The sequence below is a fragment of the Vipera berus genome (assembly GCF_964194415.1).
Source record: "Vipera berus genome assembly, chromosome: 6".
Classification (NCBI taxonomy): Eukaryota; Metazoa; Chordata; class Lepidosauria; order Squamata; family Viperidae; genus Vipera; species Vipera berus.
In genome coordinates, this window is record NC_138208.1 from 27428571 (window position 1) to 27443756 (window position 15186).

General features: G+C 40.6%; 1 protein-coding gene across 4 annotated transcripts in view; it reads right to left on the bottom strand.

The window, feature by feature from the left end:
• The window catches only part of ST7 (suppression of tumorigenicity 7), a 189005-nt gene that overhangs the window by 78221 nt on the left and 95598 nt on the right, over positions 1 to 15186 (bottom strand). The window lies entirely within an intron of this gene.

Here is a 15186-nt window from a genome sequence, read left to right on the forward strand (position 1 = left end):
TCAATTTGGGGGCTTGCTCATTATATAAATTATTCAGCGATTCAGATGACTCTCCCTCTAAGCTGGATGCAATCAAGTTGACCATAGTGGCTGGGTCCAGGTAGAGATAGGCACAGTGGTTCAAATGAGAGTGCACTTGGTTGAGGAAATAAAAATCAGCTTTTCTGGGTCCTCATTGAAGGTTGCTCTGAAAGGTGGAGCAATCAATGACTGCTGGGCCCCCACTGTGGCTGTTGCACCCCCAGTTGCAGCTGGCCCCACCCTGGCAGCTGCTGCATTCCCAGTGGTTGCACATTCAGGGGCTGTTGCCACCCCCCTGCTGTTGCTGCAGTACCGGCAGCTGTGGCATCCCGAGTTGACATAGGTCTCCCAATCGTTGCTGCCTGGGTAGGGGCTGCTGCTATCCCCCTGCTGCTGGTCAGCAGGGAGCTGTGGTACCCTCAGTTGCTGTACCCCCCAATGGTTGCTGAATGGGTGGGGGTTGTTGCCATCCCCCCTGCAGCTGGTCAGCAGGGAGCTGTGGCATCCTCACTTGCCTTAGGCCCCCCTGCAGCCTCGGAGGGGGTTGTTGCTGGATCCTCATCATTTGTGGGCCCCTCAGCAGTTGCTCTACATTCAGAGGCAGTGACCAACCCCTTTGCTATGGCTGTCCTCCCACCAGGTGCTGGTCTCCTGGCCTCTGCATCACCCTAGGTTGTTGCAAGGCCTCTATTAGCTGCTGCAAACTCAGGGGCTGTGACCACCCCAACTGCTGTTGCCTTGGCAGAGACTGCTGACCTCCCACCTGCGGGGGCTGCCATATTCCCCATTGCTGCAGGCGGCCCAGACTAGGTGCTCAATATGCATACCAGTCTGGGGATTGGCTGTCCTGGCAGCTGCCCAGGCCCTTATCTCATCGGCAGTGATCAGGGTTTCTGGAGAGGTGGCGACTGGAGCTGTTTCTCTCTGTGGGGCTGGAGACCCTGGTAGGGGGCTTCAGGGGCAGGAAGGCTGCCTGATCTGCAAAGGAGGGACTGGGGGTTCCTCTCAGAAGTTGGTGGCTGATCGCTGGCATATGGGGAATGGGAAGGTTGCTTCTCCACTGGCACGCTGGCTGTCACTCCCCCCACTGGGGTAGCTTTCTCCATGCTGAAATCTTCCCCGAATCTTTGCCGGCTTATCCCTCAATTCTAGGGACAGTGACTGGTGTAGAGATGGAGGTCAAGGATATGAAGGGACCGTGCGCAGCAAACTGCCTGCCTTAGTATCTTGTTCCATATGTCATGAGCTCATTCCAATTAGCCTTGCCAAGCACTGCAAAGAACCAGCTAGATAAGAGAGACTCTGCCCTGGCTTGGATGATTCGGATGTTCTCTAAGATTGACTAGGGAGTACACCAATAAACAATGCTTTTGCTGTGCATAGTTTTCTGCTTGTTAAACTGTACAGGTGAAACTCGAAAAATTAGAATATCATGAAAAAGTTCATTTATTTCAGTAATGCAACTTAAAAGGGGAAACTAATATATGAGATAGACTCATTACATGCAAAACAAGATAGTTCAAGCTGTGATTTGTCATAATTGTGATGATTATGGCATACAGCTCATGAAAACCCCAAATCCACAATCTCAGAAAATTAGAATATTACATGCAATCAATAAAACAAGGACTGTACATAGAACAATATCGGACCTCTGAAAAGTATAAACATGCATATGTACTCAGTACTTGGTTTGGGCCCCTTTTGCAGCAATTACTGCCTCAATGCGGTGTGGCATGGAAGCTATCAGCCTGTGGCACTGCTGAGGTGTTATGGAAGACCAGGATGCTTCAATAGCAGCCTTCAGCTCTTCTGCATTGTTCGGTCTCATGTCTCTCATCTTTCTCTTAGCAATGCCCCATAGATTCTCTGTGGGGTTCAGGTCAGGCGAGTTTGCTGGCCAATCAAACACAGTAATCCCACAGTCATTGAACCAGGTTTTGGTGCTTTTGGCAGTGTGGGCAGGTGCCAAGTCCTGCTGGAAAATGAAGTCAGCATCCCCATAAAGCTCGTCTGCGGAAGGAAGCATGAAGTGCTCCAAAATCTCCTGGTAGACGGCTGCATTGACCCTGGACTTAATGAAGCACAGTGGACCAACACCAGCAGATGACATGGCTCCCCAAATCAACACAGACTGTGGAAACTTCACACTGGACTTCAAGCATCTTGCAGTGTGTGCCTCTTCCTCCAGACTCTTTGTCCTTGGTTTCCAAATGAGATGCAAAAGTTGCTCTCATCAGAAAAGAGGACTTTGGGCCACTGAGCAACAGACCAGGTCTGTTTTTCTTCAGCCCAGGTAAGACGCTTCTGATGTTTGTTGTTCAGGAGCAGCTTGACAAGAGGAATACGACATTTGAAGCCCATGTCCAGGATCCGTCTGTGTGTGGTGGCTCTTGATGCCCTCACTCCAGCCTCAGCCCACTCCTTGTGAAACTCCCCAACACTTTTAAATGGCCTTTTCCTGACAATCCTTTCCAGGCTGCGGTCATCCCTGCTGCTTGTGCACCTTTTTCTTCCACACTTTTCCCTTCCACATAACTTTCTATTAATGTGCTTTGATACAGCACTTTGGGAACATCCAACTTCTTTTGCAATTACCTTTTGAGGCTTTCCCTCCTTATGGAGAGTGTCAATGATGGTTTTCTGCACAACTGTCAGGTCAGCAGTCTTCCCCATGAATGTGATTCCTACTGAACCAAACTGAGAGACCATTTAAAGGCTCAGGAACCCTTTGCAGGTGTTATGGCTTTATTAGCTGATTAGAGTGGGATACTTTGAGCCTAGAATATTGCACCTTTTCACAATATTCTAATTTTCTGAGATTGTGGATTTGGGGTTTTCATGAGCTGTATGCCATAATCATCACAATTATGACAAATCATGACTTGAACTATCTTGCTTTGCATGTAATGAGTCTATCTCATGTATTAGTTTCCCATTTTAAGTTGCATTATTGAAATAAATGAACTTTTGCACGATATTCTAATTTTTCGAGTTTCACCTGTATAAATACAATAATATTTGGGACACCCTGCGTTGACTGGTCTCTGAATGCCACAGACTGGGGCTCGGGACCCCTAGATAGTTAGGAAAGTTGGAGATTTTGGCTTAATGTCATGGTTCTGATGGATGAAACTCTTCAAAGAACTTCAAGGCATTGTTTACCTTAAAGAATCTTTATTTGAGAAGCATAGCATTGGCACTTACATAGCTAAAGCCAAAATCTAAATTCCCCTCCCCTGAGCACATAGTATCAAAGCACAATTCCCTCCTCTAATTTACAGTCATAAATCACATTCTCCAATTAGTTTGAAATGCAGGGTCTCCCTCCAGTTCTCCAGCCCGCCAATTCTTATCATCTCTTATTTCAAAAACCTTGATTCTCACACTGGTTACAATATTGTTATACCCACCAGTATCATCTAATTCTAACTCTAATTCTAAGAGTAAAACATAAGAAGGAAAATGGTTGCATCTCCATATGTTGTCAAAGCAAAAACATCCAATGTTAGCAGCATTGACAAAAGGTATATCTGTCCATGAAGTATTTAAGACTCAAACTGCCTAGCAAAAAATTGGGACCGAAATACCTCAGTCCTTTCCCCATACTGCAAGTTCTAAACCCAGTTACTGTAGAATTGAAGATTCCTCGGCTTTTAGGGAAGATTCATCCTGTGTTTCACTGCAGCTTGTTAAAACCTTTCAGGGAATCAACTCTAAGACCCCCACTCCCAAGAAAGCTCCTAGAGCTCTTGTGGTGGCAGGAGAGACTCATTACAAAGTGAAACGTATTCTTGATGCTAGATTGTATAAGGGAGATTGCAATACTTGGTGCAGTAGAAAGGCTACCCATTATCAGAGGCCACTTGGGTGAAGTGTACTGATGTAAAAGCTGATAGGCTTATTTGTAAATTTTATGATAAACATCCGAACAAGCTGAGGGGAAATCCATAACCTATGGTTTTGTCTGATTTGCAGGACTTCTCCTTTCTGTTAAGAGGGGCCAGATGTCAACACTGTGACAATTAAGAAATTGCAGCCATTTTACTTTTTGCTTTGCTTGTGCTTTTTCTGTTGTTTGGGATTCTCAGATGTAGAAGTGGGGAAGGGGGAAATGCTTGAGTTTTTTAAGTTAGGCTAAACAATTGCAGCTGGGTGAGCTTCAAGGTCAATTCTAAATAAAGTTTTGGCAGGCTGTGAAGTGGGGAAGAAAGCCCACGTTTTAGATTAATTGGTGAATGTGATTTATGACAGCCTTTTTGGGGTGGGAATTGCAACTTGTTACATTGTATCAGGGGGAGGGGAGGGAACTTTAGTCTTGGGTTCAAATATGTAAATGCCAATACTGTTTCCTGAATAAAATGTTCTTTAAGGAAGAAATCTTTGCCTCGAAGTTCTTTTAATTGGTTTCATCTATTTCATCTATCTATTTAAGAGCCTTGGTGGAGCAGTGGGCTAATGCCTCCTTAAGTAACACCAGCTGCCTGCAATTAGTGCAGGTTCGAGTCCCACCAGGCACAAGGTTGACTCAGCCTTCCATCCTTCCGAGGTAGGTAAAATGAGGACCCAGATTGTTGGGGGCAATTAAGCTGACTTTGTAATAATGCCGCTTGGGTGTGTGTGTGTGTGAAAGCCCTAACAAGCAGGCATATACATAGAATGAAGGCTACTGCTAAGCTTGTAAGCCGCCCTGAGTCTTCGGAGAAGGGCGGGATATAAATGGAATTAAAATAAAATAAATAAATAAATAATTGTAACCATGACAACCTGCATCATTAAAAGATCACTAGAGATATTTTATGTTCCTTCTTGCATCAAATGCTCTACTATCACCCCAATGCTTAAGAAACCCTCCATCAAGGAGCTCAATGACTATAGACCAGTTGGTCTGACATCTGTAATTATGAAAACCTTTGAAAGGTTAGTGCTGGCTCACCTGAAAACCATCACAGATCTGCAGTTAGACCCCTTGCAATTTTCCCACCGAGCAAATAGATTGGCAGATGATGCTGTTAATATGGCACTGCACTACATCTTACAACATCTTGAATCTCCAAGGACATATGCAAGGGTCCTTTTTATAGACTTTAGCTCAGCATTCAATACTATCATTCTAGATATTCTTCTCACTAAAATGACTAGCTATGCCTGACGATATTTGTAAGTGGATCATAAGCTTTCTAACAGATAGGAAGCAGAAGGCAAAGCTAGTCAAAATCACATCAGATACCTGTACAATTAGCAATGTGCCCCCCAGGGGCACATTGCTCTTTTCTCTCTATACCAATGACTGCATCTCAAATAATCCCTATGTTAAAGTACTGAAGTTTGCAGATAATACAACAATCATTGGTCTCATTCGAGATGATGATGAATCTGCATATAAATGGCAAGTTCAACAACTGGCCCTGTGGTGTGGCTGGAACAATCTTGAACTGAACACATTCAAAACTGTAGAGATGAAGGTAGATTTTAGGAGAAGCCCTCCTATTCTGCCATCTCTTACAACACTAGACAACACAGTATCAACAGTAGAGACCTTCAGGTTTCTGGGTTCTGTAATATCTCAGGACTTGAAATGGACACCTAACACAAAAAAGTCATCAAAAAAGCACAACAAAGAATGTTCTGCCTGTGCCAACTCAGAAACTTAGACTGCCCAAGGAGCTACTGATACAGTTCTACAGAGGAATTATTGAGTCTGTCATTTGCACATCTATAACTGTCTGGTTTGGCATAGCAACCAAACAGGAGAGACACAGACTTCAACGTATAGTTAGGACTGAAGAAACAATAATTTCTACCAGGCTTCCATTGTGGACCTGTACACTGCACAAGCCATAAAGAGGGCTGTGAAAATATCCACAGACTCCTCACATCCTGGATATAAACTGTTTCAACTTCTTCCCTCAAGACAATGCTACAGGGCATTGCATGTCAAAACAACTAGATACAAGCAGTCCCCCCCCCCATGCCATCACTCTGCTAATTTCCACAACCCTGGCTTATGTCTTATGCCCTAGGGTGTCAAACCATGTAGTAGGACTGTATTACTAGTATCCTTCTCATCTTTCCTATTACCTATTCCTTTAGCATCTTATGGCTATAACTTTGTTGTTTGTATCATTTGATTTATGTTGATTGCTTTTGTTTAGTATCCTATTATGATTTATGTTGATTGCTTATTTAGTATCCTATGACTACCACTGAGAATTTATCTTATGATTATTGTATTTATGATTATGATCATGATTATCACTTGTTGCTTGCATGTACAAGGAGAGCTTATGTACCGGAGACAAATTCCTTGTGTGTCTAAATCACGGTTGGCCAATAAAGAATTCTAAACAGAGAATAATGGAATCGACCACCTGCATCCTTGGGCCTTATGTATTGCTCTCTGTGTAAACAAGTTTTCTTCCCTTTGATGAATACCCAGTTATTCTGCATCCTGCCAAAGTAGGATATGAATGAATCATTATTATTTTTTATTGAAAAGTTTTAAAATACATTTTATCTTTAACAATCCCCTCTCCCCCTCCCCTACCTATCCCTCCCTACCCCTCCCCCCCTTTCCCCCCTCCCCCCCGACTTCCCAGAGCTAAGTACAGGGTATAAAAACAAAGAACAATCATAAACATCCATATGCTACCAACAATAAATTCTTAAATCTATCACTCTCTAGCTCATATAAGGTAACTACAAACAATACTAATATTTCATATAGGGGGAAAAAAGAAAAAGAAAATAGAAAGGAAGACTTATTCAAATGCTAAGTGAAACTTTTTAGTCCCATATTTCTTCTGAATATATTCAATCCATTTTTTCCACTCCATAATATAGCGTTCTTGCGAATGATCTTTCATACAATGCCCTAATTGGTTGCAAAAATTTATCCCCAAAATTCATTTTATCTAAAACTTTCATCAAAAATTGCCAATTCAGTTGATCAAAAGCTTTTTCAGCATCTAAAAAAATTAGCGCCGCAGGGATCTGGTTGTTCCTTTCCAAAAACTCTAACACATCAACTATATGCCTCACATTATTTTTCATTTGCCTACCACTAATAAACCCAGTTTGATCCCCATGAATCACCTGTTGCAGAACCCTCATCAATCTGTTAGCCAACACCTTAGCAAATATCTTATAATCTGTATTTAAAAGTGATATCGGTCTATAGTTTTTAACTTGAGTAGCATCTTGATCTTCCTTCAGAATCAAAGAGATAAAAGCAGTTCTCCAAGACGGAGGCACCTTTCCCCCTCTCTGAATTGTCTGGAACAGTTCCTTTAACGGCTTTATCAACTCCATTTGTAAATTTTTGTAGTAAACCGCAGTCAAACCATCCGTACCTGGCGCTTTATCCAACTTCAATTCTTTAATTGCTATGAGAATTTCTTCTTCTGTTATCAACTGGTTAATCTCCTCTTTTTGTGCTTGCGTAAGAACCGGGATGCTAGCATTCTCCAAATATACATCAATGTCTTTTTCATTAATCTTCTCCTTAGCATATAATTTAGAATAAAAATCCACAAAGGCTTCCTTAATAAGATCCTGTTGAAACACAACCTTTCCCTTATGTTCAATTTTATCTATATTAGAAGCCCTTTGCTTTTTCCTTAGTCTATAAGCTAGCCATCTACCTGGCTTATTAGCATTGCAAAAAGTATTATGCCTAGCAAACCGCAAGTTGGTTGCCACTTGATCAGCCATCAATTTATCAAATTGTCCTCTTAATAGCTTAATAACCTCCTTAGTCTTCACATCCGATGGATTCAAAATTAAGACCTTTTCTTTTTCCCTAATTTCATTCTCCAATTCTTTCCTTCTGGCTTCCAAAGTACGTCTGTATTTATTATTCATATATATCAACACCCCTCTCATGTAGGCCTTGCTAGCATCCCAAACCATGTCCATAGAGGTATCCTTATTCATATTAATTTCAAAAAAATCCTTCATCCGCTGTTTACATTCTTCCACATTTCTCTGATTTCTAAACAAATTCTCATTTACGCGCCACGAGCGCCTATCCCTATTGTCCTAATTTCATTCTCCAATTCTTTCCTTCTGGCTTCCAAAGTACGTCTGTATTTATTATTCATATATATCAACACCCCTCTCATGTAGGCCTTGCTAGCATCCCAAACCATGTCCATAGAGGTATCCTTATTCATATTAATTTCAAAAAAATCCTTCATCCGCTGTTTACATTCTTCCACATTTCTCTGATTTCTAAACAAATTCTCATTTACGCGCCACGAGCGCCTATCCCTATTGTCCTTATTGATCTCTAACCAAACTGGACTATGGTCCGAAATAGTTCTTGCACAAATCTTTACCTTCTTAATCCTAGAAAAAAAATCATTAGTCAGCAAAATAAAATCAATTCTAGAAAAAGATTGATGTCTGTCAGAAAAAAAAGTATAATCCTTTTCATGTAGGTGTATGTCACGCCAAATATCTCGCAATTCCAAATCATCCTTCATTTCAAAAAAAGATTTAGGCAATCTGGCATGGCTCGGAGCACGCTTAAAAGAACCAGCCTTGTCCATCTGTACATCCAAAACTCCATTCCAGTCCCCCATAAAAATAAACGATTTAAACAATTGAATAAGCTTTGTATGAAGTGAATCAAAGAAATCAGCTTGTTGTTGATTAGGAGCATACAGTTGATTAGGAGCATACAGTCCAACTAAGAGTGTTTTTTTACCTTCTAACAACAAATCTATCATAACATATCTTCCTTGCTTATCTGCTTCAATTAGTTCCGCTGTTAGAGTACTTTTAACGTAGACAACCACTCCATTTTTCTTATTCATCGCAGAAGCAACAAATTGCGTGCCCAACCTTGAGTTCGATAAATACTTTTGGTCCATAACCCTAATATGCGTTTCTTGCAAACATATAACATCAATCTTAAATTGTTTTAAATATTGAAAAACTTTCTTTCTCTTCTGTGGTGAGTTTAATCCATTAACATTCCAGGTTAGAAACTTAGTCACCATGCGTGGCATCCCAAAGCTTTTGGAGCACATCTTTAATAGCCCCTATATTTTCTTTGGGCCGCGCTCCTCCCATAGCTTCGCTGTAAGTACGCTTTGAGAGCTCCATAAACCTCTGCTGGTCTTGCTCTTGTACTTGTCTTGCTCGTTTTACAGCGGCACGCGTCAACCTCTGCTCTCCAGCAGCAGCCGATGAAGCTGTTAGATCCCCTCCAGCACCATTCTCCTCTGTCTGTCCATCTTCAGCCTCTTGAGGTTTTCCCTCTCCAGATCCCTTTGCAGCTTCCAGGAGTGATAGAGGAGTTGCTTTTAAAACATCATTGTAGAAATCACGCGCCTGAGTCACAGTAACCAGACGGTATCTTTTACCTTCGTGCATCACCACCAATCCAACTGGAATCTCCCATCTAAACTTAATATCACGTTGCTTAAGTTCCTGTACGAGAAATGCAAAATCCTTCCTTCTCCTTAAAATCTTTGGAGGAATTTCTTTTAGAACCAGAACTTCTTGCTCAGCAACCACAACTTTAGTATCATAAGCAGCTTGAATAACTTCATCTCTAGTTGCTCTCTTTGTAAAATAGACCACCACATCTCTAGGTAACTTCCTCTGCCTTGCAATCCATGAATTTACACGAAAAACTTTATCCATGCATCCCTCTATTTCAGATGCTGGCTGGCCCAATACTGCTTCCAAAGCCTCAGAAATCAGCTGCTTTAGGTCTTCTTTAGGATTCTCTTTTAAACCCCTGATTCTAATAGCATACTGCATCTGATGATACTGAACAAGGCTTAATTCTCCTTCCATTTTATCCCTTAAATTTTCATTCTCCAGTACCTTTACTTCCAATATAGTGTTCTTTTGACTAAAATCCTCCATTTTTTCTTCCAAACATTGCACACATTCAGCCACGCTTTCCACTATAGACAAGATGTCTACCCTCATTGCACTAAATCTCTCGTTAAACTTCTCTTCCATCCTCTCCTCCAATTTCTCCAATTTCTCCTCCAACTTTGCCATCTTATCATCCAGCATTTCTGACATTACCTGGGATTGCTTTGCAAAGGCATCTTGTAGGTCCTTAAGCGTCAATGCCACAGGAGGTGCAGGAGGAAGCAAAGCTTGCAACGATGTCTGTTGCACCGGGGAATTTCCCGCACTCCGAAGAACTTTAGAGGAAGATTTAGCCGCCATCTTTCCTCACTTTCACTTGTTGCGCACTTTCACTTTAAGTTTATAAAGTCCATTAAGCTAGGGAGTAAGAATAAAAATCCTCTTCACCTCGACCTCCTGTACCGCTCTGCCTGCTCCTTTTACTCCAAAGTCTTTCCTTCTGGCAGGGGTGGTCGCAAACGCCTGGCTCTGCTCCAAAAATCCCGGAGCAGAGACGCTAAGCAGCTGGGAGCAACCCAGGCTACGGGGGAGTTCAATTCTTCAGCTGCCCAAGCTTTCAGCTCAGGCGGCCCCGGAGAACTCAACCCCTACCTGGGGCCTCAGCCCCTCCTCTTCTCCCGAGGAGGGGGCTTCGAATCCACCTAAACAGCTGATCGGCGCTGTTTTAGGTGGAAAAAACTCAGCTGTGAAGCGGATAGCCCGAAACGGCTATCTTCGGCGCCGCGCCGCCACCGGAAGTCCCAATCATTATTAATTAGAGCAAAATTTGTTTTAAGAATGTTACAGCAGTAAAAACAGTTACCACAATGATGGATCCAGAAGGAAAAGATCAATAAAAATGTAAAAAAATAATAAGACTGATTCCTCCTGTTGTTTCCCCCTTGTCCGTTCACTGCAGCAATACCCCTTAAAACAAAATTACATTTTATCTAAACTTGGCAAGATACACTCACTTATTCCTTTGCTGTTGTTTCTAAGGTTAAAATTTGTACCTAAAGGTAAAATATAAATTCTGAAAATTAATGTTTCATTGTTGGAATTATTGCTTTTCCCCCCTCTATCCTACAAAATTCAAATCAATTGTCTGAAAACTTTTATTTGTGTTTTATTTTCATCTTTGATCATATACCCTGAGATAAAATTAGATCATGGAATACCCAAGATACAGTCATTAGGAAAGTAATGATTTCTTTATTGCTTAGAAACAACAACGTCTCTGAATCTGTTTGGCAGACATGTTATTCTTCAGAAAGCTTTTCCTGAATGAACTCTAACTATTTTGAGGGACTAAACAGAACTTGCAGATATCCTCTGGATATATGTCTTTTCTTTCTGTTACGTTAATGGTGAGTTTGGAATATTTTGCTGATTTTAGTTTGGACTTTTCTGACTAATTTAAAAAATAAGTTAATTATTTAAGGGAAAGAAACCACTTTCTGGGAAGAAGTTCATCAGGAAGTCAAATTAGAAAAATCAATCCATAGGTTTAATTCAGAAAGTAGATTATCTCAAGAATTATTTTGATTTTATGGGTTTACCCAAACTTTTTTCTAAGATGGTTTATTTTAATAGATATTTTGTTGAGTTTTTATAGTTACATATCTTTAGTGCTTTATAAACAACGTGCTGTCTGGATTTACATATTTAACATTGATAGTAATACAACTTCCATTTCTACTCTCTATTCTGCTTTTCTAGCCATTTATAAAAAATATTTTTGCTAATCTTGCAGGTGGTAAATGCCATCTATAAAAGATTTTATACAGATTTTCTTTATAAGTAGCTGCCCTTGTTATTTTACAGTTTCCTACAAATTTTGCCATTTTTCTAATTCTACATTGTATCCCAAAAAATTTGCCCAAGTTACCATTGTTTCTTTAACTTGTTCATCTTCCATCTTTAGGTTTAACAAAAATTTATAGAGTTTTTTAATCAATTTCTCATCCGATGACAATAGTATCTGGTCAAAGACTGTTTGATCTTTATAAAAACCATATGTTTTGGCATCTTTTTTGTATCTCATTTGCATTTTCAAGTGTGGCCACCAAGATAGTTCAATGTCCTGCTCTTCCAATTCTTGTTTGTAATTTCCCATCAGTATTCAAAATATCTCTGTATCTCACAAGTTTCTTGTAGTTGATTAAATTTGGGTGCACAAACACTTCCATTGTTAAGATCCACCCTGGTATTTTCATATAGATTTTCATTTTTATCTTTTCCCATGTCAGAAGTAAGGTATTTCTTATATAGTGATTTTGAAAGTATTTATGGATTTTGTTCTTTCCATGCCATAGAAAAGCATGTTATCCAAGTTGTAGGTCATGTCCCTCTAGATATAGTAGTCTTTTGTGCCTAAGGGTTATCCACTCTTTTAAACCATGTTAATACAGCTGCTTGATAGTATAAAACCCAGTCTGATAGCCCAAATCCTCCATTTTCTTTTGCTTCTTGTAGCAATTTCAGTCTTATTCTGTCTTTTTTCCCTTGCCAGATAAATTTCAAAATCAATGCATTTAGCTCATCAAAAAAAATCTCTAATTTTATAGGTATTGTTTGGAATAGGAAAAGTAGTTTGGGTAAAATATTAATTTTCACCATCGCTATTCTTCCCAAGACTGATCATTGCAATTTTTTCCATCTTTCCAAATCTGATTTTGTTTTAATAGTTTAAGATAGTTGTCTTCTTTTAATGTCGCACACCTTGCTGTTAAGTATATCTCCAGGTATTTAACTATCTGGAGATCTGTTTTTTCTGACAATTGATTTTTGTTTGTTTGTTTGTAAGTTTTTGACTATCACATTAGTCTTATCTCTGTTTATTTTCAATCCTACTACTTCTCCAAATTCTTCAACATTGTCAATAATTTAGGGCTTGTCTCCAAAGGAACTTCTAATATAAATACCAAATCATCCATGAATGCTTGTAATTTATATTTCTCATCTTTTATCTCCATACCTTTAATTTCTGGGTCCTGTCTAACATTTCTATTCAACACTTCCAGAGTTAAAATAAATAATAATGGAGATAGTGGACACCCTTGTCTTGTACCTTTTTTAATATTAAAATTCTCTGTAAAATCTCCATTTATAATTACTTTAGCGTTTGTCTATGGTAAATCGTTTTAATTATATTTAAAAAGTTTTCTCCAAAATCCATATAGTTTAATTGTACCATAAATTGCCAGTTAACATTATCAAAAGCTTTCTAAAAAGATTAATGCGATTTGTTTCCCTGGATGCATTCCATGGTATCTAAGATCATTCTTAGGTTGTTCTTTATTTGTCTCTTTGATAAAAATCCATTTTAGACTGGATGTATAAATTCAATCAAAAATCTCTTCAATCTTTCTCCTATTATTAAGGCAAAGATTTTGTAATCCACATTTAATAACGATATTGGTCTATAATTCTTTATCTGAGTCAGGTCTGAATCTTCTTTTGGTATTAAAGTGTTATTAGCTTCTGAATGAGCCTTTATTGTCAAAGTACAACCATGTATACATTGATATTGGCTTCTAGCCATGTCTTTGGTAATTTGACCTCTAGTAATACTTCATTACATACTTCTTGCATTAATGGGCTTAGTATATCTTGTAGGCTTTTATAAAATTTTGTGGGTAGCCCATCTGGGCCTGGTGTCTTGTTTTGTTTTTGTTTTTTTTTGTCTTTTTCTAGCTTCTGTCAGCTCCATCACTGTTATTTTCTCATTTAACATGTTTTTAAAATTCTCTGGAATCTTTGGTAGGTTAGCATTTTCTAAGTATTGCCTTTTTTTTCCTGGGTAACTTCTTTACCATAAAGTATTTCATAAAATTCTTCTATTATTTTTTTATCATATCATTTTGGTATTGTAGCTCACCTCACACATCTTGCAATTTATTTATCTGTTTTTTCTCTCTTTCTTTTTTCAGTTTGTAGGCCAGCCATCTACCCGGCTTATTAGCATTTTCAAAAAAGTTTTGTTTTGCTCTTTTAGTTTGTTGGGCCATTTCTTCAGCTTCTATTAAGATTTTTTAAAAGGATAAAAGGATAAAAACAATGGAGAAACAAATTATACTATTATATTAAATGCACTCTGTTTCTGCACTGCTTATAATCTCAAAAAGTTGGAATTCCGGACATATTCATCAACCTTTTGAGCAGTGGTGGGATTCAGCTGGTTCTCACTGGTTCAGCAAAACTGATACCTACTTTTCTCTTGAGTTTGGTGAACCGGTTGTTAAAATGGCACTTGAAAAAAGTGAAGTCAGTGTGCGCACCTGCCTCGCACTCACCCAGCATTCACTATGCTCTCCACAGTGCACTGCAGCTGACCCAAAGCAGCTGGCCAGGCACCGAAGCACTGCCGAAAACAGCAGTGTGTGTGTGCACACCTGCCTTACCTGTGTCAGCCATGGTCTCCACGGCACGCTGATGATGATCTGAGGCATGGAGAGCACAACTGACAGGTGACAGCATATCAGGCATGCACATAGACTCTGCTGTTTTTGGCAGCACTTTGGTGCCTGGCCGTGCAGTGCATCGTGGAAAGCATGACAGACATGGGGCGAGTGCAAGGCAAGCACGCACACAAACTCTGCTTTTTTTGGTGCCCTCCTGTGAAGTGGCATGGCAATTGGTCAGCAGACACGCCACAAATGTGGATTCACCATCCCACAAAACCTGCCATTGCCAAAGTGGATCCCGGGCTGCAATGTGTGCTGCAATGGAGATACCGGAAGTGGAGCAGGCAGCGTGAGGGAAGGAGGAGAGGGGAGAAGAGGAAAAGTGGCCAAGTGAGATGCGCCACCGAAAACAACGGAGTCCATGTGCCAGCCTGCCACATGCTCACCCACGTTACATGGTGTGCTGCAACTGATCCGAGGCATGGAGAGCATGGCTGACATGGAGCGAGTGTGTAGCAGGCGCACACACAGTTTCCACTGTTTTAGCTAGCACTTAGGTGCCTGGCTGGCTGGGACGGCCCCACTTCTGACTTGGCCACTTTTCCTCTTTCTTCTCCCCTCTCCTCCTCCCCTCATGCCGGTTGCTCCACTTCCTGACTGTCCATTACAGCACATATTGCAGCCGGGGATCCACTTTGGCAAACTTTGTTTGTGGGACTGCACATGGCGGCAGAGGAAAGTTACATTGGAGGAGAGGATCTGTCAAGCACCTTGGCAGCAGCTTTGGTGGGCACAATGTGGAACAAGTGGGGTGGGGTGGGACAGATCCCCCCTCACTTACCCACCCACCCTCTTCCCTTTCATTCCCCTTCTTAGGCCTCTT